Source organism: Diceros bicornis, chromosome 20, assembly GCF_020826845.1.
Source record: "Diceros bicornis minor isolate mBicDic1 chromosome 20, mDicBic1.mat.cur, whole genome shotgun sequence".
Taxonomy (NCBI): Eukaryota; Metazoa; Chordata; class Mammalia; order Perissodactyla; family Rhinocerotidae; genus Diceros; species Diceros bicornis.
In genome coordinates, this window is record NC_080759.1 from 54,402,016 (window position 1) to 54,417,195 (window position 15,180).

At 45.2% G+C, this 15,180-nt stretch overlaps 1 protein-coding gene across 2 annotated transcripts in view; it reads left to right on the forward strand.

The window, feature by feature from the left end:
• Positions 1–1,268: 1,268 nt before the first annotated feature.
• Positions 1,269–15,180, forward strand: part of SEMA5A (semaphorin 5A) — a 465,422-nt gene continuing 451,510 nt past the window's right edge. For both annotated transcript variants that reach the window (XM_058564359.1, XM_058564361.1), the window contains exon 1: positions 1,269–1,339. The gene's annotated coding sequence lies outside the window, so the exon portion shown is untranslated. The remainder of the gene's footprint in view (positions 1,340–15,180) is intronic.

Sequence of the window (15,180 nt, forward strand, 5' to 3'; positions counted from 1 at the left end):
TACTTGCTCGATAAAGCCGAAAGATCCGGCAGAAGTACAACAAGTAACATCTGCCCCAGAATTGGATGACTCGACTCTGTCCATCCAGGGGCTCCTCTCTTAACGCTCAGTGTGGCTACTTGGGGATCCCCTGACCTGCCTCTCTGGTTCGTCGGATTTGTTCATTTCTCTAAGTTAACTCCGCCGAAATCGACCAGAAGTCCAGGAGGCGCACCCCTAAATCACTCCTCCAAGAACCCGCAGCAACTAACTCGCTCCGTCTTTAAAGTTTCCAGCTCAGAGCACGCATGAGGATGTCACACGAAAAGGACAAAATCACAAACTCGGAGTCCGGGAGGACCCGGCGGCCCCTGCCCACCCCTCTCCACATGGCTGGATTAGCCGGGAGACGCGCACGTACCTGGAGCCGAGGCCGGCAGAGTGGGCGCGCCACGTCTCGATCTCGGCCCGCGCTGCCTCCGGCCCTTTATACCGCCCCTCTCCCCCCCTCCCCCCAGCAGCCACGTCTGAGCGGCAGGACAGGGGGGCGGGGGGAGCCACAGAAGGTCCCCGCGAGGCGGGGGGAAGGGAGTCCCCGAAAGTCACCGCTCGGGCGCACTCGCACTAGGGAGGCAGGAGTGGGGCTCCTGGGGTGCAGAGGGAAGTCCTGGGCGCCGAGGGGGGGGTTCCGTCTCGGGAAGGGGCGGTGGCGGGGGAGGCCCAGGGAGGTCAGGCGCGGGGTGGGGCGCTCGGGTTTCACCCGGGCTGGGAGGGGGAGGAGGAGGCGCGGCGGCGGAGGCGGGGCCGGGGCGGGGCGGGGCGGGGCGGCCCAGCGCTCCGGGTCCGCGCTCCCCGCCCGCGCTCCCCGCGCGGCTCTACTCGCCGGGAAGGCGGCGCCGGCGGCGGCTGCTCTCTCTGCGCTCGCTCCTGCGCGCTGCCCTCCCCCCGCGGGTGGGCTCCGCAGCCCCTGGCCCGCCGCGGCCCCTGCTCGGCGGCGGCCCTCACCCTCCACGAGGGCGGCCCAGCCAGTGTGCCCCATCCCGGGGGCTCCTTCTCCTACCCGTAGCTCCCCTGCGGAGCTGGCTCGGGCACCCAACTTTGCCTCTTGGCCTGTCGCCCCCGCTGGGCGCGAACCTGCTCACCTCCGGCCCGGCCGCGCGCCCGGGGACAGTGCGCCTGGCGCTCAAGCCGGCGCTCCTAGCCCAGAGCGCAGGGGGTGGGGGGTGGCTCTGGGGAAGTGGCAGGGGGCGGCGGCGGCTGCTGCCTCGACTTCTCTTGCTGGGCGCTGAAGAGGACCCTCAGAGCCGCTCCGGGGCCCCAGGCACTGGATGACTGGCACGAGGAGCGCGCCTTGCACCTGGTGAGCGACCCCCCGCCCCGTCCCCGCGTGGCCCTGGCCGCAGCCCGGGCCGTGCCGCGTTGCTGGCCGGGACCCGGGGGCGGCAGTGGTCGGCGGGTGGGTCGTGTCGATCTCGGGCAGGGTCGATCTCCAGGCACTGGGCGGGGGACAGCCTGTGGTTGCGCGTACAGGATTAGGACCACTATCAGTGCGGGGGCGCCCACACTTGAGCTAATGCACGGGCTGGAAGTTTGTGTCCCTGCCTTTGCCGAGGTCTGAGCGTGCAGAGGTAAGGAGCGGAAGCAACCCAGTGGGCGACCGGGCGGTGGGAGAGTCGGGACCCCTAGCCAACACCTCCTGAAGGTGCGCAGTGGAGGTCTGTGCACACACCCGGCGCGCATCCCGGCTCGCATCGTCGGGGGTGAAAGGCGGAGGGTCCGGGGGGTCCGGGCTTCGCAGTCCTGTAGCCGCCGCTTCGCAGATCTTGCAATCTCGCCGCTCCGCGGGCTGGGGCAGGTTTTGCTGTTCGAGTTACAGGGGTTTTGTTTTGCGGCTCTCGTGAGAAACCGGGAGGTAGTGGGACTTGGGCTCAACTCCGCCAAGCGCTCTGGTTAATGAGGGAGACAGGCTGGGGGCCGCCCTGAACGCCGCGGCCGGGGATGCAGAGGCCCGGGGAACCGCCTGCCTGGTGGGCTGCAGCCAGGCGAGTTCCTTTCCGCGGGCATCTCTCCGCCGCTCCACGGATTTCGCATCCCCTGGCTCTGGGTTTCGGGACCGGAGGTAGATTTTGGGCCCCAGAGGGAACTGGTCCTTCCAGGATACGCTGGGAACCGCCGCGTATCTTGGAGTGATCTCCCCGGGGTCGCTCCCCGCTGCGCCCGATGCCTGGCCCAGCACTGTCAGATCCCGATTCCCGGGGCTTTGGCGGGAAGCGCGTTTACCTCCTCGCCCTTTCCTCGCTTTGTACCTGGATGCGGCTGCTGCGAGTTGGGTTTTAACTTTCCTGTGCCTGCTGCGTCCCGGGGACCCCCGGCAGGGGGCGCTGAGAGCGAGCGCTGGAAGAGGGAGAGAGGATGCTAGGAGCAATTATTCTCTCCTGGGTGAGTCGGTGGGGGTCCTAGTTAGCAAACAGCAGGACCAGGCAGATCTTGCGATAATTTCATTGGGGTGAAGGGGGGGGGTGCTGATCTGTTGACCAGAGGAAGCTGTCAGCCTTGCTAGAGGGACAGGAAAGGTGTTTGCCAACACAAGTCCTCCAAATAGAAAGGTTCCTTCCAGAGACAAACGTATCCCAGCAAACTCTTCCTGTCTGTGCCTTTGTCTTCCTCCTTGTGACTATTGTATTTACTCAAAAAGAAATCGAAATTGAGTGAGGATAATGTGAGGTATGCTTAATACTGACAAAGTTCTGCTCCTCAGAATTACGTTAGTTACAACGCCAGGAGTTACAAATGATTGTTGTATCTTGTTTTTAAGAAAAACAATTGTATGTCACAGTTAGCTTATCCAGAAGGGCTCTGTCATAACGGCCAAGTTTGGAAACAGCAGATATGTTCTTAATTACAGAGTTAGTCTTTCCTAAGGAGACACAGAAAGACGAAAACAGGTTTTACTAGGGAAGATTTTTAACACCTAATTAGGATTGGGAAATTAATTGCTAATTAATGCCAGTTTCATTATTGAAGAGAGAGTAAAGTTTATCATGCACTGTTCTGAGTGACCAGTTCACAATTTCAGTTAAAGCAGAGAATAACTTGAGTTGTGTATCACTTAAATGACTTTTCTTATCTATGCCTGTGTTTACCCCAAAGGAAATATGGAATGTTTACCCCAAAAGATGTTTGTTTTAAATGAAAAAGCAGTCTGAAATGTGTTTGGGCCATTTGAAACAGATTTCTTTTTCCTTGAGTTTCTTTCTTGTAAAAACTTTGCCATGAAATAGCAGAGCTCATCCAAGATGAGGTGTCGCATGGTCACGCTAGTTATTTGCATACTCATGGAACCACAGGTGATGAACTGGTATCTGCTTATATGTGCTTTTAGCCTTTAAGTACTTTTCTTAACAGGAAGAAGATGGATGAAGCTAATCATTTTATGCCTTTTATGAATTGCACTAACTTATTTGGTTGTTTTAATGGCAAACAGCTGCGAGATCCCTGCTGCGAGCAAAGACTTTGGTCTCTCGGGTGGTAAAGCTTGTCTCTGTCCAAGAGAAGTTTCTGAGATGTTCAAAATTTGGTAAAAATAGACCTATGTTCTTCACTGCCGGTTCCTTTTAAAATGATTTCTTCACCACGTCTGGATAGAATGAACCAGAAATGTATAGTGTGGTGGCTGTTACAAGTTGTTGGCTACAGGACCATAATGAGTATATGCACATTCGTGCAAACTTTTGCTTCAGTTTCGGAGGGTTCATGGACCTTCTGAAGCCCCATCCCTGGCTTTGCAGTAAGAAATCTTGCTTCAGAGTCTTCTCAGGGACAAATGTTAAAACGAATAAACTTTTCTCTGTGTTGTGTACCAATTGCTCAAAATAACAGATGCCGCTCCTTGGGACTATGTCAAATGCTAATGATGTTAGACAGAGCTGTTTAACTGAATCACTGCATAGTTTTTATCAATTTAGTGATTATTTTTAATGAATCCAAATGTCCTTTTCTTTTTTTTCGTTATAAAGTCATGGAAATTGAGACTTTGCTTCTGATACAAATACGGGAAAGTGGGGGAGGGGGAAACAGAACTTTGCTAAATGTCCAGCCAAAGGTTTATAAAGGCATTCCATTATGTAAACAAGTAATCATGAACTCAAGGGTTAACTAAGATTAGACACTAATCCCAAAGAAAAGGTTTGGATTACAAATGATGTAGTTTGCAAGATAGAACAAATTAATTAGGTTATAGTATACCCAAGTCAAGGAATCCATTTTTGTAGTAGTGTATGTAGGAGTGTTTGAGAAAAGTAGTCCCACATCCTGCAGTAAATCCTCTATAATTCTTGATTCTAAAATTATACCAAATTTGTATTTAAAAATGCTCCTGAAATTGTTGCTATAGTTACCCAGACAAATTGCTTAGGGTATAATTATAACACTAAGGTGACAAATTTTTATGTTTAGTGTTAAATAATTTTTAAAATGTAAATTACTGTGTCTAACAAATTGAGTTACACCAGAATGCAAAGGGTATAATGTAGAACCTTGTACATTTCTGCCCACCTGCATCTATTTGCAAATTTATAAAGAGAAAGTGAACTATTTTCTTGAGTCCTAAGATGAGTATATATAAGTGCTTTGTTTATACCATCTTTGTGTACTGTTGTTGACAACATAGACATTTTCACATAGGTTCCCTTTTATGCAACCTTTTTAAATTGAGATGCAGAAATTTTGTTGAAAATTACTGGGTTTTATCACTCTGTTTGTTGCCTTGTAGAAATGATCTGCCATAGATAGGGGGCAATCTTCTGTCTCTAATATCTGCACAAGTGGGTAGCATCATAAAGATAAATTCAACAGGTGAAGAGTAGCTCATTGGAAAGCAGTTTGAAGAGACAGCTTTCGGTATGCTTGATAAATATATTGTTTTTTTCTTTGGTGAATTTGTCACCTAGGGGTTATCCAGATATATGGAATCAATTTCTAACAGCAAGAAAAGAAGAAAAAAAATTAAAGTAAACTAGAATATACATAGATAAACTTTTTACTTGCAATGAATCTGTCCAAAACTTGTTTTGATTCAGAATTTAAGCCAAACAGAACAAAGCAAATGGAAACTTGATCCAAGGGAAGGTAGTGTATAAGGAGTAATTTATTATAACATACTGGTATTGACACAATCTTTGCCATCTAAAAGGTTCTAGAACTAAGGAAACCTGGCTTATAATTTTATGGAGTACTTTGAAGCCAGGCAACTTCAAAGACAAGTTATATTTCACCTGTGGCATGACATTTAAAATAGGATTAACCCATCAATGGGCTCAAGAAGACAGAAAATTTTCCCAAAGGATTTTCTGTTGTCTTCTTTTTCTTTACCTTTTTTTTTGGTCCAAGATTAATGGTTATTTGACAAGAGCAAAGATGAGCACATTTTATTTTCCTTTCCTAACTTTTAAAATATATTGGCATAGTCCTGTTGAATTTGGAAAAAATAAAATCATTCCATTCTTTACTCTTTTTCACGTGTATAGTAAAATTGGTTTCCTGATTAATATTGAAAAACACTATATTTTAAAAAAGAATAAATTTTTTAGGGAGTGAATTTCTTTTATTTCTAGGAGGCCATGAACTCACTAATCTTTTATCGTGCCATCTTTCATTCATTATCTGTCACTGTATCTCTGTGGAACTGGTTAACCTAGAGTTCATGTAGAATGATGAGGAAGTATACACTGGAACAATTTTATTTTATGTTGCCTTTTTATGTACATTTGAGAGTAGATCACATTACTGCAATAGGTAATTCAATTACAGATATGTATGATAAATAACCGGGAAAGTGATGCTATCAGAAGCCAGCTCTACTGGAGAAATAATACTGTATTTGCTGAGATGTGAAATTAACTAAGTTCTAGGCAAGTGACAATCAGAATTGAGCAAGGACAAATTGTTCACAGGAAATAGAGCCTCTTTCAGTCAGTTCAAATTCACCCAACATTTGGCAATGATAGATGATGTGCCTATGCAAAGAAAAGCAGAGTCAAAAAAAAGTAATAAGAAAAATTCTGCTAAGCAGTTTGCCGCGAGTGGTCTGCAAAATCGTAAAATGGCCAGTGCTTGGCTGAAACTTCCCAGAAGAGATGTGTTCTTCACAAACTGATTCCAAATAAAATCCCTGGAAAAAACTTCTATCCCTGTAAAAAAAACTGGACATGTGACACATCTCAGAGAGGGCTTCCAATGCTGTTCTCAGCCAGCCAGCAAGGATGCAGCTGCCCGGCTGCCAGGACCACGCACGCATGCTGTGGAAAGAGAGCAGCACATCAGTGGCCAAGGACATTGATGGTTGGGCATCCTGCATCAAATGGATTTTAGAATCACAGCTGGCACCTGTGATTCCTTTTACAGGACCGAGATTTAGATCTGCTGTAAAACTTTACCGATTGTAAAGCTGAGAACATTTTTTGTAACTGGTAACATAAAGCAAAGATAATTGCTTGGATGTTCAACTTCCTTTGTCCAGCAGATATTGTAATTAAGCCACTGTTCATACCAGCTGACATATAAGTATGAACTAAATAAGGATTTGCTTCTGAGACGTCTGTTACGTAAATTCCTGTATGCTCTAGCTGCAGACTTGAGAGTTAATTCTAGGAGTGCTGGGTAGGATAATTACCAGAAGCCCACAATTTAATAGAGCTGCCTGACTAATTGGGCACGGCAGTCGGTAGAGGCCTCATCCTTGGATGAAACACTCACTGGCATTGGAGTGGTCCCGAGGGGACAGGCCTGCCTGCTGTGCTGGAGAGATGTCAGTGGTGGTGGACAGATTGCTGGCCAGAGTTGGGCAGCTGGAGAAGGGTGGTGTAGGCAGCAGCAGTCAACAGTGGCGTTAACTGTCCCTGTGTGACTCACGGTGTCAGATAGAGGTCCTGTGCAGGCCGTGCAGAGTGTGCGGGCGGAGTACATGGATGGACTTGGAGATGGCCAAGTGTCTGTGGTGGGTCACAATCCCACGTCTGCATCGGGTCTGTGGGTCCTTACAGAGTTAGGTCCTCAAGATGCAAGGGAAGGCAGAGACAGCAGGCGCTGTAGGACTTCGCTACAAGGGGGGCTAGGATGTTTGGTTACCAAAGTAGGGCCCCAGGAATGATAACACAAAACACATTACTAGGCTATGTTATGACATGGAGAACAGGTTGGGGGAACAAGTTCTGTGTTTGGATGCAGTGATAGAACCAAGCAAGGAGGACTAGCTTCCTACCGAGTGTGGGTCCGAGGCTGGTCAGATCGCTGCTGTGTTAGGTGCAGATGGTCCGTGGGCCTGGGACCTGCAGTGGGGACTGAATCGGTTCAGCTGCAAGGAGATGTGCGCCCAAGGCTGGGAAATAGGGAGAGTCGTGTGTGATCATGGCTCCCTGGCTTGACTTGGCCCTGTCACTGTCCCTCCCCCGTGACTCCAGCTCCTCCAGCCTCCTTTCCAGCCTTTGCGAGTTCTCTTCTTCTGCTCGGAACGCTTGCCCTCCACTTTCTGAGCAGGCTCACTGCTTCCAGATCTTGCTGCTTTGACAGCTTTTGCTCAAGTGTCCCCTCTTCAGAAAGGCCTCTCCAAATCACTCTATCTAAACCGGCATTCCCTCCCTCTGTCCTCTCTCTTCCCTCAACCGCCTCTTTTTCTCTTCGTGGCATTTTGCACCACTCCACCATGCTATATTCATTTCTTAGTCTTTCATCACAGAGGATGTAAGCTAAGGAGTCAGACGGAGCTGCTCTTTGGTGTTATCTCCTGTGCCTAGATAGTGCCTGGTCACTTGCTGCTCTCAGTCCACATGTGATGAGTGAATAAACCAAGAAATGCCTTTGTATAGTATATAAATAGTATAGACTGCAATATAGTATCCTAGATAAGGGACTGTGGCTTAAACAAGACTTTTTGGGGTTAACCGTGGAAGTGAAACACTGTTTATATTCTTTATGTGGAGAAAAATGTTTCAAATACCCCCAAACTGATTTATTAGCATAGTCTTGAAATATAAATGTCTCTGTAAGCCAAGGATTATGTACTTCATGTATCCTAATACAGGGCTATTTGCACAGTAAGTAAATGCCTATTAAATGAATTGATGACCTTGCTTGACTTGGAAATTAGCATAAAAACACTTTAAGTGTATTAAAACACTTTATGTATATTAAAACATAAAAAATTGAAATTCAGGGATGTCATTTACTTATTTAAAACAGCACCCCTCCTTCCCCTGCCCCCCTCAAAAAAAAATTCCAGGGAAGGTATTGTATCCTCCTTACATATTTTCACACCTGACAGAGATTTTAGAAATTCTAGAATATTTTAGAAATATGGCAGGCTTTCTTATTTTATTTCTAAGATTAGGCCAATAAGCCTTGTCACTTAGCTGGATTTATAGTTTAATAAGCTGAAACAGATGAGTGGATAAACAGAATGTGGTATAGCCATACAACGGACCACTATTCAGCAGTAAAATGAATGAACTCTTGATATATGCTGTAATATGTGTGAACTTCAAAACAGTATGCTCAGTGAAAGGAGCCAGTCACAAAAGACCACATATCATATGATTCCCTTTATATGAAATGTCTAGGAAAAGTAAACCTATAAGGACAGAAAGCAGATTAGTGGTTGCCTGGGGCTGGGGATGGAAAGTGGGAGGGACAGCAAATGGGCAGGCAGGTCTTTTGGGGATGATGAAAGTGTTCTAAAACTGGATTGTGGAGATGGTCACCCAACTCTGTACGTCTACTAAAGATCATTGAATTGTGCACCTACAATGAGTAAATTTTATGGTATGTAACTTATACCTCAATAAAGTTGTTAAAAAAAAGAAATCTGGGACGTAATCTCTAAAGTTAGAGTACATTAAACCTCCAGTGGCCTAAACAAATCCTGCTGCGTTTGCTGGGAGTTGCATCCTGTTTCTATGATTTTCATGAAGCCTGGTGCTAGGCCACCGGATCCCGAGATGAGCAGCATTTCTTTGATGCTGAGGCACTTCCTGGGATGTGGATCAGAGCTGCCATCTCTATTAGGAAAATGAGCAAACCCAGGTTGTTTCCAGATGAGACCACAGAACCGAATTAAATCAATCAATTAAACCAATGAGCCAACCTAGCTACTCAATGTTTGGTGCACTCCAGTTCCCAGTCTGTTTGTTAGAGTACACTTCTCTTCTGCTGCTTTTATTGTTACATAGGCAGTGCCCAGGGGGGACATCTTTGAAAACACAGAATCTCCTGGTCTCATTAGAGCCACAGGGTCTGGATCTCCCAGAGTATCACTTTGCTCACCAAATGGTGCTGTTTTCCTGTGATGGGGAAAAAGTTCTTGAAACCTGCCTCTGTGTCCTTGTACACTTTCATAGCAGGGCATTGCTTAAGGTGGTGAGGCAGGTACTTATAACAGCTTAGACTCAGTAGCAGAATGGAGATTTTTAAATACCCAGAGCCTGAGTACTTAAAGGGGAGTGTGTTTTTTTCCCCCTTAGAGGGAGAAGAGTCATAGAATTGCTTCTAGCTCTTTCTGTTCTGCTTTGACATGTTTTGCAGTTAAAGCACAAGCTGAAATTAGGTTATGGGTAGAGAGACATAGGAATTGCCTGTAATTTCCTTGCTCTTCGACTGCTGTCTCTGGGTGGAAGTGAATGTCTTTAGCTCTTGCCTCTTGTTTATTGCGACTTCCATCTGTTTAGTGCGTTTAAATCCTTTCTGCCTCCTGCCACGGGGCTTCCTCAGCTCTCTCTTGGCACCTCGTTCTCCCCACACCAGTTGGTTTCCACATGGTGACTTTCGTGAGAGTGTTTACTTTGGCACAGACGGTCCAGCCCCAGATACACCCAGCACGGCTTTCAGGAGCTGGCTGAGACCTGCCAGCCTTTAGAGCTCATCTGCATTTCTCCATTAGTAATAAAGTATTTTGATCCAGCCTTGTGATGTTTTGGGCAAGCACTTTTTAACAACATCTAATTTCTTCAGTCCTTGTAGTTGCATGCAAAAATTGAGATTGTTAAGAGTTTTAAATCCTAGTGCAACAGTTTTATTGACCTCTTACCCATGTAGTTTCTGACTTGCTCATTCTGCATTTGCCTCCTCCCAAACTTGCTGCCTAACCTAGACACAAATTAAGAGTAAAATTTATAAAATGACCATGTTTTTCTATTACCAGTCCTAATTACTCACCCGTGGTGAGTGGTAAGGAGTTATTTATGAGATTGCATTAATATTTCCTTCTGCTTATTAGATGGCAAAGGAGTGGGTGACATTTTTATTTTTGATGTCACTTCTGATGGTTTTAATTGGTCAGTAAAATACTGTTTAGGTGGGTACTTTTTTGTGATTGTTTTCTTTCACTTTCGATGAGCTAATATTCTCCAGAGTTCAAGGATAACTAGTTAGGGATTCTGTTAAACAGATTGACTGCTACTTGATTAGAGAAATTTCCATGTTGCCAGACAGATATTTAGTTTTGAAACACACGGAATAAGAAAATGATGCAATTTTCTCTTGTTTTAAGACCTCCTTTAGAGTATTTGTTGATGTGTATTGGATCTGATAGCTGGAGTTGATCATAGTTAAAGTAACACATAGTGTTACATGCAGAATTATGTGAAGACATTGTTGTAAGTGGGGAAAATGTACTAGACCATTACTTTTGATGATTTTTGCTTTCTTCCAACCATTTCCTTTTCTGGAAAGCATCCAAATGTTAACATCAAATATTGATTTTGGATGCTTGAATATGTGTAGGATCCTAACTTTATTCTGGCAGGGTGGAACATAGAGAAGAGCCTTGAATGTTCACGTCACAGCCAGGGAGGGCGAGTATGTGGGGTCCCTTCTGTCTGCTGGCACCTCCTGACCTCCTGTTGTTCTGAAGTTTAAAATGGGAGTATCTTTGGCAACACATCAGCCAAGGAAAACTCCTTTAAAGTTTGAGCTAGGAGTTAAAGGTTAGGCATTTTATTTATTTAAGTTTAATATTTCTGGGCTGTAAATATTGAAGAAAGATCATGTCTTACAGAGCAGGGGGCCAGTGCCCAGATGTTGAACTTTTGCGCAAGGTGACCAGATGTCCCGTGTAGAAATGAGAAGGCTGGACTGTGGTTTGCTGTTCTTTCTGACAGGGCTGCTCCTGAAATATCCTTTAGTGACTTCTTTTTCCCTGTGAGAGGGATTCCCACCCCCCCCACCCAGCCGCCATCATGATCCCCTTTGCTAATCCAGCAGTCTTTTAATTATTTTGTGGCTCTTTCACCAGAAACTTTTGAGTCAAGCCGAGCTCAAAACATCTTCTAACTGACCTTTTCGTGTCTAATAAGACCCTGCTTTCTCTCTTTTCTGTCCCTTCTCGTTTCAACACTCTCTCCCATGTAAAAGGAGGTTTGCTGGGTTTTGCCTCCTATATCTGATATTGTCTGGTGTCTCCAGTACTTGGCTCTTTGCTGTGGGGTTTCAGAGCTGCTACTGAGATGACAGGGACCATGATGGACATGTTCTTTTGCCCAGAGTCTTGTTCCTGGGCTGCTTCATGTTGGCTCATATAGATGGGAGTATGACAGGAATGTGAGGGCTATTTAGTTACCTCCCATTTGTTCCACATTTGGTGGTGCTCTCAAGCTGGGAAGAGCATGCACCTGCTTATCAAATAACTCCTTTTGAGGAGAGAACCACTTGTTGCAAGTGGTCATGATAGAAAAGTCTTGGTCATAATGGAAAGCAGCAGAAGCCTTGGAGCTGTGCTTCTCAAGGCTCTCCCTCTTTTCCACCTTTGAATTACTCTCACTTCCTTGGCCCCGTCACACCACAAAGGTGGTGCTGGGTAGGTAGAGATACCTGAACCCAGGTGCTTGAGTTGAAAGTATTTCCCACTCTACCTATCCACCTCCATTTTTTTTACAATGCACATCTTAAATTAGTATTTTTCTTCAGCTTTCTGTACTTAAAAATGCCACCCTGAATGTGAATTGTGCAGTGGTGGTGGTGGTGGAGTGTGGCTGCAGGGTAGAGATGGGAGGTAGGAGAGGGAACCTCTGTATAGAGCTCTGCAAGTCCAGGCAGTGCATATTGGCTGTCTCGGCTTTCCAAGCAGACTCCAAAGTCAGGCCTGGAGCCAAACTGACTCTCTATCTGCCAGCAGTGATGGAATTCCCAGGTCCCATCACCAGCTTGTGAAAAGAAATCATTCAGGAAACTGCAAGCTGGCAAGTAAGAATTGCAAAGATTCATTCACTCGAAAGCTTATGCCTGCACATGTTATTTAACTTTGAACAATTTCTCCAGGCCCACCTGCTGGGTTTCCATCTCATTGAGGTTTATCTTGGAACGGAGGAAAGCCTGTGAAGGATTCACAGTGGGGATCTTATGGGACACATCCCAGAGATGATATCAGCAGAAGACCCACGTCTCTCTCATCCCTGACCTAATCCCTGACCTAAGAGTCTGTGCAGAAAGGTCACATTTCTAGGACTTCATAGAGTAACTGTAAATGGTTGGACTTTAGTTGCTAAGACTATAAACCACAGTTAGGACAACAGAGGGGAACCGTCAGTCTTCTTAGTGGTCAGACACCCTATCAATTTAAATGTCTTGAAGACATTTTTTAGAAGAGTATCTATAGATGAATTAATTGTTTATTGAGGTAGCCTCAAGGAAATTAATGCTTTGAACTTGGACGATGGCTGGAAGGAAGATTGAGTTGCCTAACACGGAGAAGAGAATACAGAGGGTAACACACCTTAAGTTTTTGATTAGGAAGAAGGGGATTTCCCAATGTCTACATAGTATTTAAAAGGAGCCTTTTTTTCTCCTATAATGGAAATTAGAACAGAAAATCACACACTCCAGATTCAAACACAGTTTAGAAGTTCATTTGGTTTCTTCATTTTGATTGGTGGACGAGAGTAGTAGAGGTTTTGGAGTGAGATTGGGAAAGAGAATGCCTGGTAAGCATTCTTCATTTGATCTTTGTGACTCTGAGTTTGTTGATAATCTTTCAGAAAAATCTCAATTTTCCTTCTAGTGGCCAATTGCTTTGCACTTTTCTCTCAAGAGGGAAAAGAATCGTCATGACCTCTCAGCCAGTGAGTATAGATTAGAGGAGTAACTCAATAAGGTGCAGATCTTGTTTCCTAGTTCTCCGAAGTGTCACCCCACATACCACCCAGATCCTTCTCCTCTTTCTGAGCCCTCGGCTCCATCTGTGGGTTGGTTTGGGGTCAACATGAAGGAGGGGTGCAGAAGGTAAAGGATCGCCCTGAATAATGGAGACCGCTCTGAGCTCCAGAGAACGTTGGTTCCATTTAGTCTCTTTCCTTCTAATAAAGTCCACAGTTGCTTTTTTCTGTCCTCCTCTTGTGTCCGAGACAGCAATCATTTTCTGTGAAAGCAGCCACAGCTCTGAGCCTTCCCATCTCAGTGAGTTTTGGATCTGCAGAAGAGCCACATTACGACACGGTTTGATGTGGGAAAGCAGCCCCAATGGACTGGAACGCTGGCCAGCCGGCCCATCAGAGTGGGCACTGTTGTGTCCCGTAAAACCCAGCTACCAGTTCACCCCCACCCATCTGTAATCAAGAGTCTCTTTAATTACTGGCAGTAGCGCATGAGCTTGAAGGCAGTTTTGGATTTGCCGCTAAGTGCCTTTCAATGGCTTTAATTTTTTGTTTTTTTAAATAAAAATGTACGTTCCCTGAAGAACTGGCTTTGGGCTCCAGATTTCCTGCCTTGAGGTTGTTGAAGGCAGCACTAGGTGGAAAGAATAAGGATCCTGTGTGATTGGAAACTTGACAAAATCATCATTAAGAGACCTGGACAAAGGGTGCAATTAGTCAATGGCTCAGGATGGGGACTGATGTGGGAGGCCCCACGGCCAAGTGACCTTTGTGGGTTCCTTTTAATTGCACTTTTGAGTGAACACAGGGTTGGTTACCAGGTTTCATTGTGTCTGCAGGGGTAAATTTATGAAAACAAATTAAAAGCATGTTAGGGAAGGCTGCTCACTTGAAAGTATAGGTGCCTGTGTTTATCTTTGTTCCCCTTCAGGTAAGCGCTACTGCGTCTTTTTAAACCTGACTGTTGGGATTGACTTTGACTTCTACCAATTAGCCATTTTTCTGATAATGGCAGTGTGATCCAAATATGTCACAGTTTATTTCAGATATAAAAGCCCCTGGTGAAGGGACCTTCAGTGCCAGCCAAATCCATCTCTCATCTTTCCTGTATGTGGAAAGAAAAAGATTTTGTAGATGTATTTATATAAGAGTTTGGCAGTAGACTTTTAAGAATGGGTAGAAAGCTAAAGGAATTCATTTAAAGACATAATTAGGGGTACATGTGAAACTTGTAAAATATGCTTGTTTGAAATGCTTTGCTTTTCTGAGCAATTGGGAGATTGTTAGCTGTTTCCTTTTCCCACATTAGCGTGCAAATGATTAATTGGATTTATTTAATTAAATGCTCCACATTTAAGTGGAGTGGAGGCCCAGGGAGTATTCTGAAAACAGTGTCAATTGTTTTGTATTGATCTACAATATACAGCATAGCTTGCTTATGCTTAGAGAAAAGACAGTTCTATATTAATAATCTTTTTAAAATTATTATTTAACTATTAGTTCTAAAGTGACAAATCCTTTTTAAGAATCTTACGGAGACTCTCAAAAATTGCATATCATGAAATTCTACTCCTTTACAGCAATCCAGAGGAGCAAGCCAGTTTTGAAACTGGAAGCACGTTTCGTTGCTGCCACGGTAAGTTGAAATGTGCGGAGAGGTAGCTAGGCTATTTTTAATGAGTTCAGATGTATGCTGTGGCGGCCAATTTCCAATGATCCAAAGTTAGTCCTGGGATGCTGGACACCACAATGTCAAGGGCTCAGACAATTGGCATATTCAACATCTTTGAATTGTCAATCTAAATCTAACACTAGGATTGATTGCTTTGGTTGAACAATATATCATTCTTTGGAGAAAACAAAAGGATAACCTCTAATTGTGAACAAAGAGGTCAGAAACTATGGACTTAGGTGCTAGACAAAGTGGTGCTGAATAAAATTGGAAGCAGTTTGAGGCTATTGGAAGGTGACAGTCTCTTGGTGATGAGGACAATTGACTACCTAACAGGGACATTTTTATTGTATTGGTAAGGGCATGAAGGAGAACAGCTGAGATTTTTTTCTTCTT